This window comes from Camelus dromedarius, unplaced genomic scaffold (assembly GCF_036321535.1).
Source record: "Camelus dromedarius isolate mCamDro1 unplaced genomic scaffold, mCamDro1.pat HAP1_SCAFFOLD_126, whole genome shotgun sequence".
In the NCBI taxonomy this organism is placed as follows: domain Eukaryota; kingdom Metazoa; phylum Chordata; class Mammalia; order Artiodactyla; family Camelidae; genus Camelus; species Camelus dromedarius.
Window position 1 is genome coordinate 3,876,907 of NW_026989807.1, and position 16,763 is coordinate 3,893,669.

A 16,763-nucleotide genomic window follows, 5' to 3' on the forward strand; every position below is an offset into this window, starting at 1 on the left:
TGGGGTGGGAGGCAGGCAGGAGGGAATGAGGCAATCCTGGCAGATCTCATGGAGTAATGAACTTGAAGCAGAATAGATCCGGAGAAAGAAGGAAGAGCCGGATCCAGAGGCCCCCAGAATGATGGGGAGAGTGTAGGCTGAGAGGCAGAGCATGCCCGGTCCTGGAAGTCTTTGGGACGACTTTGGTTCCTAATGGAATGGTGACCCTTTTAGTGAGTTTTGATGGGATGGGTGATGTCCAATTTATGCTTTTGTTTTGGTTTTTTTGGGCGGGAGGGTAATTTATTTATTTTAGTGAAGGTGCTGTGGTTTGAACCCAGGATCTCATGCATGCTAAGCATGTGCTCTATCACTGAACTACACCCACCCCCTCAATGTCTGCTTTTATATTCTCCCTCTGACTCTGTGTGGATGAGATTGTAGAAAAGCAAAGATGGAAGAAGGAGGCTATTTGGTGTCCAAGAAGGGGCTGAAGGTGGCTTCTAGGAGGGTGGGGAACAGGGAGTAGGTGGTTAATGAAGACAGAGTAGCCAGAATTTTCTAACAAGCTGTATTTGCTCTGTGTGTGTGTGTGTGTGTGTGTGTGTGTGTGTAAGAGAAAGAGAGAGAAAGAACATGGTTCCAACATCTGGACCTGGAAAATGGGATGGATGTCCTCTCCATCCACAGGGGATGGGACAAGATGGGGCTGAGCATGTGGAAAGGGGCTGGAATCAGCTCAGTTCTTCAATGTCATGGTTAAGGAGTCTATTAGATATTGCCACAGAAATTCCTAATAAGTAGAGGAGTTTGGGTTTTTTTTTTCTTTCTTATTAACATTAAAAATATAATTTAAATGTATTGATTTTATTATGTGAATGAATTTGGAAATTTATTTCATGCCAAGGTATATGTTATAATAGCCAAATGGAAAATATAACAGAAAAGGGGAGAAATGAGGGCTTTCACATAAACTGACTGTCCATAACGTAGGTAAAATTTCAATAAAAATAGTCTTCATGCAAAAACCTCATCTTGGTGTTACATAAAATTAAATGAAAAAGGACTATGTTGATGTATCATTATTTCATGTTACATAATAGCCCCAAACAAACACACTGTTTAACTATGAGGCTTGTAGAAATACTATTCACTTTATTGACATAAATACAGAAATGCAGAAAGGTTCTAAGGTAGAATAAGCATCTTAGTGGAAATAATAGAGATCTGAGCATTTTACATGATATGTATGGACTGATTCAAAATTTGGAAAAGTAATTTACACAGTAGAACATATGTATGAATGTGAAAGCAAGATGAATGAAAGAAAAAGAATATGAGTATCAGGGAGAGAGTTCCAAATGGAAAGGGCAAATCAGGGAGTTTGGACAAATCGAGAAATTGATGGCATGTCAATTTCCAAGTCTGGTTGCTTCCACCAAAGGTATAGCAGAGAGATAGAGGAGAGACCCAGGACCCAACTCCGGGGCACATTCGCAGTAAATGTTTGGAAAAAAGAGGAGACGTTGGCAAAAGACCAGCCAGTGGATCGAATGCAGAGGGATAGGCTGGAGGCCAAGTAAAGCAGGAACACGGGGGAGGAGGGATGGAAGAGCTGGGTCGAATGCTGCCAAAGTGCCACACATGATGAAGACTAAAAACTGACCACTATATTTAGCAACGTGGGGTCACTGATGGCCTTGACAGAGAAGTTTCCATAGAGCGAGGGATCAGGGGAAAAGCCACAGTGGGTGCAAAAGGGGATGGCTCAAGAGAATATGTAGACAGTGAGTTTAAACTACTCATTAAAGATTTGCTGCAAAGACATGGGGTGGCAATTGGTGGGGGCGAATTAGGGTCAATGAATGCTGTTTGTTTCTTTTAAGAGGATGGACTTTTATATACTAATGGGAGCCAACTAGCAGGAGAAAAAAATAGATGAGGTAGTGACAGAGAGGATGGATGTAGGAGAGACAGCCCAGAGAAGATTGGATGGATGGGCCCCCTGGCGACTTTTGGATGATCTGGCTTTTGGTGTCACCTGTAATAAGAGGTGGGGAACCCAGAGTGAGGTCACAGACATCAGAAGGCGAGCGGATGTGCTAGGAGATGCTGGTGAAAGTTCTCTTCTTTTGGCTTCAGTTTGCTTGGTTAAAGTAGAAAAGTAAACTTACCAGCTGAGGAACGAGGAGGAAGAGTTACTGGAGTCATGAGCAGAAGATACGAAAGAGCCTTCAGGGACAATGGGACAGTGAAAAGAGCAGGGGGAGACGGGGGAGTGTGCTCTCAGAAAGTTACATTTTATCTTTGAGGTCCCCAATTGTTGGATGTGTGATTGTCCATCCTGCTGTCTACGAAATAAAAATTGAGTATGGTTCAGGGAAAATGCTATTTCATTCTAAGAGGCTGCCTGTTTCTCAGGAATGGTCATCTTAAACTGCAAACATTAAAAAATGTTGAAAAGAAGAACTTGTGTACCCAATGACCAACTATTTTCTATAAATTTGTTTGCTATTTAGTTCCCCTATCAATACCACAGAACCGATACTGCCTAGGATGGGATACATCGATGCTTAAATGGAAATGAAATCTGTATCTTTTTCCTAAACTCCATGGCTTCCTTAACATCCCATTCCCCTTGGAATTTAGGGGTGTCCGGTATAAGAAATGAGAAACAGTCTGAGAAAATCCTGGCTCAGAATTACACAGCACAACCTCAGTTCAGTATACAGCCGTAAAAATGTTTAGAAGCAAAACTCCATAACTACTCTTAAAGAATTTTGCAAACCTGGGCCTGCCCAGATGTTTCCAAACTGGAAACGTACTCCAATCAGTTGACCGGTATGGGAACCAGAGGCTGGTCAGCCTTTTCTGTAAAAGCCAGAGAGTAAATATTTTCAGTTTTGCAGATCATTTTGTTGTAACCATGCAGGTCTGCAATAAGAAAGTGAAGAGCACTGGGAGACACGAAACAAATGGGCATGCCCACACCCTCCCTTCCACTCAGGGCAGCTTCTCTGTGGTGGGGAGCTTTGCCACAATGACTTGTTTCTTTGTTTCCATTGGTTTCTTTCTTTCCACCTTACTGCTCAAGCTCAGAACTTCAAGTGAGCCTGGTCCCTCAGCATCCAAGCAGAGAGAAGGCTGAGTGGGGGTGGGGACTGCACCTGACAGAGGAGAGATGGCTTGTCACCATGACATGAGACAATCACACCTTCCGGGATGAAAGGGAACAAAGATAAGGGAGGGGAACAGCAGTGGGACCCCTGGGTCACCTGCCAGGCTTGCTCTCCCTCCACGGCCACCCTGAGGGCCTGGGTGGTGTTGGAAGTCAGCTACAGTGATTAGGCTGAGGGGACTCAGGATAAACGACCCTCCGTCTCCATACTGGGTTCCAAACGCAGCCTCTCTAAGTCTACCCTCTGAGTTTCTGGAACTCAGCTGGAAGAATACATGATCAGGCCAGACCCAGAGCCCAAGCCAAACATGACAGGGGTCACATGGGGTTGTAACCCCGTGCTCAGTGGTCGGGGTCTCCTTGCAAATCTGCAGAAATCCCTGTTCTGCCTTATTCCTGGGAGAAACCCCATATCTCCTCCTGCTCTGTCTGTTCTTCTATTGAGGCTATTGTCCTGGAGGGATGCAGAGTCCTTGAACCTGGCCCTCCAAACGTACATAAGCAGCCTGTTCAATAAAACAAATTATACACTTTTTCACATGTGCCAGTTTTTGATTCCAGAAAGCCTACGGGACTCTTTCTCACTGTCTCCTGTGCCCCCACCACTTGGTGGCCCTCTCCTCATGGAAACCCGATTTCCCACAACTGCACCCTGCCTCCCAGCTTGTCAGAGGGGAGTGACCCACAAAGACACACGTGTTTGTGAGGATCCTGTCGCCAAGCAGAAAGCCTACTCCTGGAGCCACGGACAGGGATCTGGCATCCTGAGCGGCTCAGCTCTAGTTGAAAGCCTAAACTGGGGACCCCGAACATTGCTGAATGACTTTCTGAGTCACCTGGGCTGGAGGGGCCTGATTTTTCTTTCCAGGAATGGATGTAGCACAGCCTCCATTTTCAGGGCTGACATTCATGATGGATCTAGTTCCCCCAACTGCACCCCAGGAAGAGGCCCTTCCATCCCACTGGTTAGAAACCCAGCCCAGGGGAGTTCCAAAGCACCACATCGCTGTCAGGTCCAGCATCCCTGAAGAGTGGCCCCTGCCCCTTAATGAGCCCCTTCCCTGGGCCTTCCCTGCCCTGACATGACCACACCCCAGGTGGTGCTGGGGAAGGCAGGGAGTGCAGTGAGTGGTGGGGGGAGCAGAGCCCCTTGCTCTGCAGTGAGGGTTCTTGGGGAGACCACAGAGCAAGGCACACACCACCCCCACCCTATACCCCAAACTCTTAGCCCCGCCAACACAGGGGCGCTCTGCTCCCTCTCACCATGGCTCTCCTGTGAGACTGCACTGAACCCGGCATCTGGCACCCCAGCCCTACCTCCCCTCTTATGACAGATCCCGTCTTCTTGGAAACTGCCTAGCAGCGTGTATGCAAGCCCGGCAGCGGACCTGGCAGATCTGCACTTCAGGTGCCCTACCTGGCCAGCCATGCGTGCCTGGGCTCAGTCCTCTATCTTGCCCACCGGTAGACTGGGTCCACGTCCGGTGCAAGCGGAGGCCACGGAGCCCAGGCTGATCCCCACACACGGACAGGTTAGGGTGCCCCCGCCCCGCTGCCCCGCTGCCCCGCCGCCCCGCACACTGGTGGCAGCACTGCCCCAGCCTCCAGCCAGCGCCATCAGCAGGTCAGGAATTCCGTGCGGCCCCGCCCGCTCCGGCCCCGCCCAGCTGCCCATAAGCCTCCGCCCACCCCCGTCCTGGCCGCTCCCTGGCTTCCATTGGCTCCGCAAGTTCTGCCCTCGCACATCTAGACTCGGGAAGACACACGATGCAAGCGCTAGGGGAGGGCCCCGCGGAGTTGCCATGGTTACAGGCGCCGCTCTCCGCGCGGGCCGGCGTGTGCTTCTGGGGCGGGAAGCGGGCTTCGGAAGTGTGCAGCTGCCCGGGACCATGGCGGTGTTTGCTGCTGGGGATGGCGGCTTGCTCGGCCGGGCGACTAGTTCTGGCCTGGTCAGTAGGCGGCCGACATCCTGTCTGGGGCGGCATCTCACAGATGGTAAATGTACGTCCGCGCCGTGGGCGGGGCCGGTGGACAATAACCGGGGTGGGATCGGGGTTGGGGCGGTGGCCGGGGAGGGCTGTGGTGCCGGGGAGCGTGTTGGGGCGGGGCGGGGCAGGGCTTGGGCACAGCCTCAAGCTTTCCTCCCCCTCAGGCCCTGGGGCTGGGGCCGCGAGTCTGGGTCACCCTTGGTGGCCGCGGACTCCCAGAACCCCCCGGGATGGGCAGGCAGAGGACTCCTCTTAGATGAAGCGGGTCCTTACCCGGGTTTTGAAGAGCCCCAGAGTCAGGTGTTGGAATGAGGTGGTTTATAAGCCTTGTTTATCTGCAGGGAAATTTCAGTTCCATCCAGATGTTGGTTCCTTCAGTCAACCTCAGGAATAAGACACAAGGGTCAGTGCCGATAAGTAGTTATCTATGGCATGACTCAAAATAAACTATGCGGGGTGTAGGGATGGTAGATGGGACCCTGTCTCTTGAAGTTAGCAGTCTTCTGGGATTAGAGGCCCCAGCTGAGGATTACATCCTCATCTGCAGTAATGGAGGTTGTGAGAAACACACAGAGAAGGGAGGGATGTGGTGGCGGTAACTCATTACAGAATCCAGGACCCTTGCCTGGCTCTTGTGTAGAAGAGTCTCTCCTTGGATAGGGCAGCAGTTATCAAAGTGTATCCAAGGCCCCTGAGGTGCAAGACCATTTTCATAGAAACGCCGGGATGTCACCTGCCTTTTGCACACTCTTGCTCTCCCGAGTTCCTTTGGGATTTTCCAGGGAAAACCTGGCCTGTGATATCACAAAACAGGGAACGCAGATGCAGATAGGAGAATTCAGCTCTCACCAGTCCAAAAGAGATTTGCAGAAATTAAAATCACTGCTATTCTTCTCGCTAATGATTTTTGTTTTGAAAAATAGAATTATATTTTGTTTAAGAGTATTAATGGTAACATACAGTAGATTGTTAATATTTTTAAGTGAATTCATACACTTTTTCTAACTTCTTATTTAACTTCTAACACAGGAAATAGTGATAGATTTAACTCACATAAATAGCAGCCTTTTGGATTTCTCAGTAATTGTTAAGAGTGTATAGGGTTCTGTAGAACAAGAATTTTGAGAGCCCCTGGAGAACGGGTACTCAGGTGCTCGTCAGGTGCTTGGTGTTAGACGGATGCCAAGATGTCTTCCGCAACTGCTCCCGGACTTGAAGTAATTGGCCACATGGAGATGGGTGGACTCTGCCTCCACTTTACAAACCAGAAGCTGCTGAATGTGTCTGGATTGTAGGCCACGGGCTGTGCAGGGATTCCCGTTGTATCTGTTCTATCAAAGCCAGGATTCCTGTGCAGAGGCCTGGCCCTGAAGACCCGCTCTCCTTTGCTCCCTGCCAGGTACCTTCTGTGTGACTTCAAACCTCCAGAGGGCTTCAGCCTCCGTAGGAACTTCTGCATCCACATTGCCTTCCTCCTGAAAACCCTGCTGAAGATGGAGGAGCCGGTACTGGTGCTATCCCCTTGGGGCCACCTGTACAACTGGCAGAGCCCCGAAATCAACCAGGTCTGGATTCCCTGGTCCGACTCCTTTGACCTCCCAAGTCTCAACAGATACATCCCTGACATTGAGTATGAGCAGTTAATTGCAGGTGAGGTGGTCATTTAACTGGGGCCAGGTGGTCGTTGTTCTGGTTCCGATCTGAACAACGGGCCATCTTACTTTGGGTTTGTCGGTCTGCTTAGGGGCCCTGCTCATGTTTCCCACACTGCAGGTGAATTTGGTTTTTCCATAGTTTTTTCGGGAAATCAATTTGAAGTGTATGAGCTCTATGTTCCCTCATCTCTGAAAACCCTGGCCTCCTGGTGAGATGGAGCGGTGACAAGGAGGCCACTGCCACAGAGGCCTTGTCCCAGAAGGACTCACTCCCTGTGCTGTTTTGTTAGTTTCAGGTATACAGCATAGTGATTCAGTTGTAAATATACATAGTCTATTCTTTTTCAGGTTCTTTTCCATTATAAGTTGCAAGATACTGAATACTGTTCCCTGTGTTCTACAGTGAATCCTTGTCGTTTGTCTTTTTTACATATAGTAATTTGTATCTGTTAATCCCAAACTCCTAAGTTTGATTTATAAGTCTGTGAGTCTGTTTTTGTTTTATAAATAAGTTCATTTGTATCATTTTTTAAAAATTCCACATATAAATGATATCATATGATACTTGTCTTTGTCTGACTTATTTCACTTAGTAAGATAATCTCCAGTTCCATCCAAGTTGCTGTAAATGGCTTTATTTCCTTCTTTGTTATGACTGAGTAATATTCTGTTATATCCTAATACCACATCTTTATCCAGTCATCTGTCAGTGGACGTTTAGTTTGCTTCTATGTCTTGGCCATTTTAAAGAGTGCTCCTGTGAACATTGGGGTGAAGGTATCTTTTGGAATGAAGGTTCCCTCTGGATATATGCCCAGGAGCAGGATTTCTGGACTAGGTGATAAGTCTTTTATTTTTTTTTTTCTTTTTGTCTTTTGAGGAAACTCCATACTGTTTTCCACAGTGGCTGCACCAAACTACATTCCCACCAACAATGTAGGAGGGTTTCCTTTTCTCCACAGCCTCTCCGGCATTTATGGTTTGTGGACTTTTGAATGATGGCCATTCTGACTGGTGTGAGATGATAACATTGTAGTTTTGAGCTGCATTTCTCTGATAATTGAGCGATATTGAGCATTTTTTTATATGCCTATTGGCCATTTGTGTGTCTTCATTGGAGGATTGCTTGTTTAGTTATTCTGCCCATTTTTGGATTTGGTTGTTTATTTTTTTCTTATTAAGTTGTATGAACTATTTATATAGTCTAGAAATTAAGCCATGGTCAGTCTCATCTTTTGCAAATATTTTCTCCCATTCCATAGGTTGTCTTTTAGTTTTACTTATGGTTTCTATTGTTGTGCAAAAGTTTATAATTTTAATTAGGTCTCATTTATTTATTTTGGCTTTTATTTCTGTTGCTTGGGTTGCTTAGATTGCCCTAGGAAACCATTGCTAAGATGTATGACAAATAATGTTTTGCCTATGTTTTCTTGTGAGAAGTTTATAGTGTCTTGTCTAATATTTAAGTCATTAAGCCATTTTGAGTTTGTTTCTTTTTGGGTTTTTTGCAACTGTATTGTATGCTTTTGATTTGTGGTTACCTTATTCTTCAAATATATCAACCCATTACTATATCTATTTTCTTTAGACTGATAATCACGTAAGCTCCAACACATCCTAAGAATAATGAAGAAAAAAAAGAAAGAAAAAAATCTATATTTTCTTGCTCCCCTCTCCCATTCCCACCTTTTTTTATTTTGATGTCCTTTTTCATTTTTACATCTTTATGTTTATTCTCTTGTAACTCCTTATTGCATTTCAAACTATGGTTTTCCTGTTTCTATAGCACCCTGCTTCCTTTCTATTTAGAATAGAATATTGTAATGTCTCTGTTAGGTTCAATATTGCTGAGTTATCTCCCCTCCCCCCTCCCCCTTCCCACCCCAGGCCTCTGAATACTCAGTCCAGGAAAGCTAAGTCCATTCTAGCCTTCATCGGTTCTGGGAAAGCAATCTTCAGAGTGGGAAAAAACATTGAAAAATAATATTCTGTGAGTTGCTTTCTACCCTAGTCCAGAGATGAGAAACATCTGAAGGTGGAGGAAAAAAGTTGGAGGTGGGGAACACAAAGTCTTTTCTCCTTTTGCTACTGAAGAAATGATTGCTTTTGTAATTAGTGATGGTGCCCTTTAAATTGGTGAGATCGAGATTCCACAGCTTCAGCGCCTGTGAATAACCAGCCGGGAGAAAGCTCTCTACGGCCCCTGCAGTGATAAAGGCAGCCTCTCTGAGCACCTGTTGTTCTGTATTCTTCCTGCCTCCACACGTGTTCACTAGGCACCGTGCAGGACAATGCAGTTACCCAAGGTGGAGGACGGGGAGACCCCTGCTGTGTGGCGAGCCACAGGAGCCCACACTTGAAGGACAAAATGTAGAGTAGTGGGGCGGTCATATGAACAGAGGATGGTTGAGACCCAGGATAGTGTCCTGGAGTCCAGCAGGCGAGGCTGGCGGGGCAGATGGGGCCCTGGGGCATGGGCAGTCCTTGAGGGATCTGAAGCAAAGATAAGAACCAAGAGACTGGATTCGTGTGGGGGTACGGCGCCCCCTGGAGGCTGCGGGGCATCTCAGCGAGCCCAGGGGGAGTGGGCACTTCCCCAAAGCTGGGTTGACAGGTCACAACCAACTCACTGGGGACCGAGAGGCACTGAGACATTTTTAACCTTTTGTCCCTCTTCCTGGAAAAGAAACTGCTGCCTGTTAAATAGCCTGTGTCATTAGTGAGAATTAAAGACATGAAGCAAGAGTGCCTCAAAAGTCATCCATTGTGTAGTTGTTAATAAGTGTCAAATGCAAACTTGAATAGATGTAATGAAGCATTCATCAGAGGATTTTAAAGTCCTTTAAAATAAAAATTCTTGCTGCCTTTGTTCTTCATTTCAGGGTTCACTTGGTGATAATAATAGTAATCAAAGCAATAGCAAACCCTTACAGAACTCTGTCCTGCTGTTCCATGAAAGCTGTGTTCATGACAACCCAATGAGTTCGCACCAGTATGATTTCCACTTTAAAGGTAAGGACATTCATTAATCACACGGCTAATAAATGGCAGAGCTGGGACTTGAACCCAAGATGTCTGGCCCCAGAGCCCCCTCTCAGCCCCTTCACTGCAGCTCATCACTTGGCATGCCCGACACAGGCCAGCATTTAAGAGCAGCGTGACCTTGGCCAAGGCTGCTTCACCACTTGGTCTCTGATTCCTCATCTGTAGAATGGGGGTGTGGGCAGTGAACTATGTGAGCTCAGTGATCACTTCTTCTGGCTCTGCTATTCTACTGCTTTGAGATAGTTTGGTAAGTATCCGCGCCCCTACATGGCCCACAAATGGGCTGGCGCTTTGCTAGGCTCTGGGTTACGAAGAAAAGTAAGATCAGCCTGCTTCTCTGAGGAGCCTGTGTCCCTCCATGGGAAGCAGCTGCGAGGCCCAGGCTCCCTCGCTGGCAGTCGGGGGCTGGGCAGGAACGTCTGATAAGAGAAGATGGAGGCAGAGCCCCTCCAGGAACAGTGGTGGCCACACAGCTCTATGAAGAGGGAGCATCTGTCCAGGCTGCTGAGAGGGGGGTCCTCATGAGGCCAGTAGTCCCCCCAACCTAAGCCCTCAGGACAAAGATCCAGCCATCCCTTCAGTGTCACCATAGAGCCAGTCCATCCTCATCACTGTGCCTCTGTGCTCCTTTGTCCTGGGGCCTCTCTTCCCCCTACACCCAGAAGACTCTTCTCCCTCTCTTCTCTGAGTGCCCCCTCACTTCACCCGTGGTCCCTGCTTCCTGGGCCACCATCACTGGAGTTGACACTTTGCCCCCTCACAACCCCAGTTTGACCAGGAGCCTGTGTTGGCCTCCTTGTGCTCACTTTCCACCTTCAGATGATTGCTCCTCCCCTCGTGGGAGCACCTGGAAAGCCCAGATCCTTTCCTATCAGTGCCTGCCACCCTGGCCTCCCTGATCACCTGCCTCAGTCAGGAGCACCTGGACCACGAGCTCTGTATTGTCTCACCTCCTAACATCAAGACGTCAAAGTTCATTCTCCCTCCTCCACCTAGTGTGGTCATTTTAGGGTCTTCTTCTCCGTCAGCCTGAGCCAGCCACCCCCCATTCACCCTACCCCCGGGCTCATACCTGGGCATGTCTTCACCCAAGTTCCAGCCTCTCTCCTTTAAGTGCCCACCTCTAGCCGTCCAGCTGCTTCTCCACCAGCCTCCCTGGCCCTCCTTCACCCTCACTGGGGCATCATGCACTGACTCTGCTTTCCTGCCTGTCCATGTTCCTCTTACTTCTACTTCCCCACCTTCCAGCTCTGCATCCACAGTCAGCACTCTCTTTGTGACAGAAAAAACCCCCTTGAGCCTTGAACTTTTCAGTTCCTCACCAGGCCGACTTCCATCTCGGTTCACCCAGCTCTATTTGTTCTGAGCCTGCAGGCAGCAGGCTCTCCCAGCACAGGTTTCTAAGACTACAAATCAATTCCCACCATGTTGCCGCTGCCAGGCAATCCTCCAGGATTTTCCTAGTGAGCACATTTCCCCACTTATCACTCAGTGGTGTTAACATTCTCTGCTCTCTGCACACCTCGAAGCTTCCCTCTGTCTCTTCCCTGACTCCCAGCAGATGGCCTTGGCTCCTGCTTCAGAGAGAATGACATGTTACTGGAAAGGAACTCGCTCACCTGCAGCAAATCTGCTCATATCACCTTTTATCTGTCTCTCTCCCACCTGGACTCTAGCTGTAGTTGTTCTTAATTTAGTGAGTTTAGTTGACATATATATACATAGTTAAAAGAATAGCACACTATAGGCCACCTTCTAGGGCTTACTTTTTCAATTTAACATAGAGTGTATGATTCATCCATTTCATTGAATGTACCTGCAGTTCATTTGTTTTAACTGATCTTAAATATTGTGTGTGTGAAAATAACACAAGAGAAGGGTAAGCCAGGATTCAGGATGATGGTTATTTCCTATGAGAAGAGGCCAAGAGCAGGATAGGGAAAGAGGACACAGTATGTCACTGTCAATATTCCTGTTATGATGCTGGGTGATATGTTCATAACTGTGTCTTATAATATTAATTTTAATAAATAAATACCTCTGACAGGCACCTACGATGAGAATGTGTCATGAACCAAGACATACAATGGGTAATATTACATCATTATTGTTATGTAATCTTGTTATATTATATATTAATCATAATCTTACATTATTTGTTATGGGTTATATATTATATAGATGCATGAATTATATATTATGTATATAAACACCTACATATGTATTATATACTATCTGCTAATAAATAAACAGAATATAATATGCTAGTATATCTTCTATTATGTATTATTTAATAAATAATAACACACTCTATCCTGTTATATGACATGGAACATAATCTTTAATAAAATAAGAAATCTGTCAATATATATTGGTAATTAATAAAATTTTAAAAAAGCCCGCAGCTTTTAACACCGACACCACTCCAGCTGTCACTGTCTTTTCTCTTCCCTTTCATGGCCGAGGTCCTCACAGTGCTATCCGTTCCCCCTTTCATCTCCTTATCCTGAACCTTCCTCCTCCTCCCATCCCTTGCTGCCTTCTGCCCCGTGGCCCCTCTAGTCACCAGCGGCGTCTGGGGCACTGATCTGCGAGCACGGTCTCAGGCCCCAGCTCACCTGCCTGTCTGCCGCCTCTGTCACGGCTGGTGGGGGCGGGGCGGGGGTCAGAGTGCACCCCTTGTCCTGGAAGAGAACACAGCACAGACTGTGACCAGCAGCAGGTGTGGCCGGGACCTGCAGGACTGGGGGGAGAGCCAGACTGTCTGCATCCAGACCTGGGGCACTTGGAGTGTGAAGAAGCCCCGTCCTCACTGCCCCTGAAGTGAGGAAAACACCCTCAGGTGAGTTAAAGTGCTTATGACCTAGGTCTGTTAGCTGGAAAGGACAAACGGGCCCCTAAGGGGAGGGTAGTTGATGTTCCAGGCCCCACCAAAGCCCTAAGGGCTGGCGGGGAACCAGGTTGGACGCTCCACTGGACCCAGTCCCCCCTCAGGGGTGGAGCTTTTGGGAACAAGCAGAAAGCCCTTGGTCTCTGGGGGGAATGGGGCAGTTTGGGAGCATCCCTGCAGCGAGTCAAGTGAAGTCAGGGCCTGTGGGATCCATTTGTATGGCCAAATCAAGCCTCAGTAGAAGCCACAGCAGGAGTGGATTCCTGTCTCTCCAGCTGTCATCCTCGTGTCTGAGTGCCAGGCTTCAGACCCGATCCCCTGGGGCTCTAGGACAGTTACAGACAGAGGCGGTTCGGGGAGGCCTCAAGAGGTCGGTACTGGCCTTCCTGCCGACACGATTACACGAAGATCAAGCAATCCATTGATGGGAAGAAAAGAACCATGGTCACATCTGGATGCCAAGCTTAGACGTGGTGCATGGGTGACATTTATCGACAATCCAGCGAGGTTCTGGCCAGAGTTAGAGGCCAGGGCAGCAAGCCGGGAGTGACACTGAGGAGAATCATTGTGCAGAGGCTGGACTGGTGGTCTGCAGACTCCTCCCAGGAGAAGCCTCAGTGTTTGGGAGGTGGCTAACATGTCTCCTTCGTGTCACCAGCAAGTGATGCCACCTGCAGAAAATCAGCTGTGATCATGAGATGGATCAGCTCTGGATGATATGATAAAGCCTCCTACAAGAGGGGGCACCAGATGGACAGTGAACCAACCAACAGGCTGATGAGATTCCCACCTGTGTTTATCTTGCTTTCGTAGCCAAGAATGAGGAGAGAGTTGCATGGCTCACCATAAACATTTTAAAAACTTGAGAGGGTTCCATGTCTCACTGCATTTAAGTGTCACCTGGAGGAATTCAGGCAGTGTTTAGACCCAGTGGAAAGTAACAGCCTCTCGGTTCCTCGTCAACCTGGCAAGCCCACAAGCCCTCTATGGCCAGACCTTGTCAAGTGCATTCCCTTGTTTGAACAAAACCCTTCCCACGCACGCCTGTGGTAAGCTTTTGTTTTTTTTTTAATGGGAATGATGATACATTACAGCCTCCTCAGACCTTTCCTTAGGGCTTCTCACCTTAGACCCTGGCAAGGGGACACGCTGCCCTCGGTCCTGCACTGCAGACTGTCCCTCTGGCCCTGACACTTCCTCTGGCCACGCCCTCCATTGGGTGGCATCAGCAGGGCCAAAGGGACATGGTCATTGGCTCCACCCCGTGCTCTAGAAACCCAGGACACCAAATGCCCTGCCTCAGCAGCCCCTGACCCATTTCTATTGCCTGCACCGGCTCTTCCCGGAGTTCAGATTCCCAGGACTCACAGAGAGACCAAAGGGCAGCTGTTTGCATGGAGGTCATAGGCAGAGCCCGGACATGAAATCTGAGTGTCCCCCTGTGCACATCCAAGGCCCTTTATGGCAAGGGATGGACCCAGGATTGGGAAGAAAAGGATCAGGCTAGTGATCAGTGTCTGGGAATCAGGTCTCCCCACACACTCACTTTCTTTGCAGGACTCCCCTGAGTCTGGGAATTCTAATTTTGAACCTGGCCTTCCCCCTTATAATAAATATATATTTGTAAAGGCAGGACTTTAGAACCTACTGCACTTAAAATGTTTAGATATATAGGATGTGAGCTCCCAGGTATGCTCTGGAACTGCACTTCCAAAGGTCCAGAGCATTTATGTTGGCTCTACTGAGACTGTAAGTGGCAAAGACCGTCTCCAGTGACGAAGGGCTCCTGCTTCACTCTCCGAAGTCAGGATCTTCTGAGCGGATAAAACAATGGACACTGAGACCCTCAATTGTAAATTGATTTAGAATAATGCCAAAGGTGTGTATGACGTGTGTGTGCGCACGAACGCACCTGGGGAATTGTGTGGTACATGACTGTGTGTGTGTGGCTGTGTGCACGCGCCCCTGGTGATGTATGTGGTTGTGTGCATGCTATGTGTGTGTGTGGTACATGAGTCCATGTACTTGTGTGTGTAGGGATATATGTGGATCAGAGTCAGTGTGTCTGCACGTGTGTTTGTGTGTACGTTCATGCATTAGTTTTAACAGTAGAAGCTGTCCTTTAGAATTCTGAAGTAGTAAAATCTGTATGATGTCTTTCGTTGTATAATTCAAAATTAAAAAAATCTTCAGTCATCAGAAATTTATTCCCCCCCGATTCTGATTTTTTCTTTTTACCATATTGATATGTCTTCATTTTACTGATGAGGAAACTTAGCTTAGAGATGTAAACTGACTCAACCAAGGGCATGGAACTTGCACGCCCAGGGCCAGGACGCAGTCCAAGCCACGGTGCTCCAGAGGCCTGGAGCCCTGCTCACGATCACACGTGGCCTCATGGCAGGGGAACAGATTTTGATGGCTGCGGCCAGCGTGCAGGCTGCCCAATCCGGGGACTCGGGAAGCTGGGCAGAGAGTACCAGACAGCAGACAAGAGTGAAGCCCTGCTTAGAAATCAGATAGGTTCCTAGGTCTTGGATGAGTAAGGAGGCTTACTGCTCATCCTTGATCCCTTTGCTGGTGGCCAAAAGGGACCAAGGCCCACGAGAGCACTTCTGGGAGCTGCCTGCCAAAACCTGGAAAAGGACTGCTCAGGACTGGCTCTGCAGTAGGAGCAGAGGAAGGAAATGTCGCCTCTTGGTGGACATTATTGGTGATGGCAGTAGGAGGCCTAGCAGCCTTGGTATGGGAGTGGCAGGACAGGGTCCTAGTGGATGATCGTTTTCACCTCTCTTAAAAATCATTGCTTCATATATTGTATCCATTTTGTGGTTTATTATAGGATGGTAAATATGGTCCCTGTTACTCCATATAAGCTGGATTGATTAATTTTTTTATTGTTAATTTTCTCTTCAATGATTTGGAAGCTATATTGCCTTTTAATGAAAATTCTCTCTAAATTTTTATAAATCATCTCTAAGTTCATAACTTTCTATGTAATTGGACCAGTATTCCTATAACACTATCAAAAATGAAATAATCTATTAGATCCTGTTCCACAATAATGATAAATTTAGCATATTTTACCTCTCTGCTGTTTCAGATTGTGTGTGTGTGCGTTTGTGTGTGTGTGTGTGTGTGTGTGTATGTGTCCTCCAGTTACTATTTTTTGACAGTTGCTTTCAGTTTGTTATATTAACAATGAAAATATAGGTATAAACTTCTTGGATTTCATTGCTCACTATCACTATTTAATACAATGTCTTTCCCACTTTTGAGTTATTTACTTATCGGGATTTTCAAATCAACTGGACACATGATTGGCTAAGTTTTTCCAAGCGGTGGACTTGGAAACCTTTCATGTCTATATGCTGCTTTATGTTCTCCTCCTCAACAACTCTCAGCATGTTGTTGATGGCCCAAGCCTTGTTTTAAAATATGGCATTGTTTTTCATCAACAAAAATCAAAAACAGTTTTCTTGATTTAAAGTGCTGTCTTTTTATGACTGGCTAGTCTTGTCTGCTGGATAGAGGTTTCCTTAACCTTCCCCCTTCTTTTCGCCATAACTCGGATTCATTGTGATGCATGTTTTTACCATTTCTCAGATGGGCTTCCACTTTGACTTCCGCTTTAAACCATCACCCCACTATTTTTCTCCATGCTTATTCCTGAAAAAGTGAGCTCTCTATTGGATTAAAGATGGTTCCCATCCGAGATGTGTGGCTCCCTGTCCAAAGGTCCAAATGAAGAGAAAGGGAAAGATTCCTGTTTCCAGTGGTTACATTTTGTCAGCTAAGAGATCTAGTTATCCGTGTGGCTCGGTGGAATCTGCAATATCTTTGCTCAGAGTTTCCTTTTTCTGGCTTACTATGGGAGCAGCAATAGCTGAGGTCACGGCACTGTGGCCGTTGTCAGGATCCCGGGGCTGAGGCAGCCCCTCTCCCCCCTTGTTATTTTAATCTTGCAAACTGGGCCCCAGCTATGCGAACCCTGCACATGGTGGCCAGGATCGCCCCCCACGTGACGT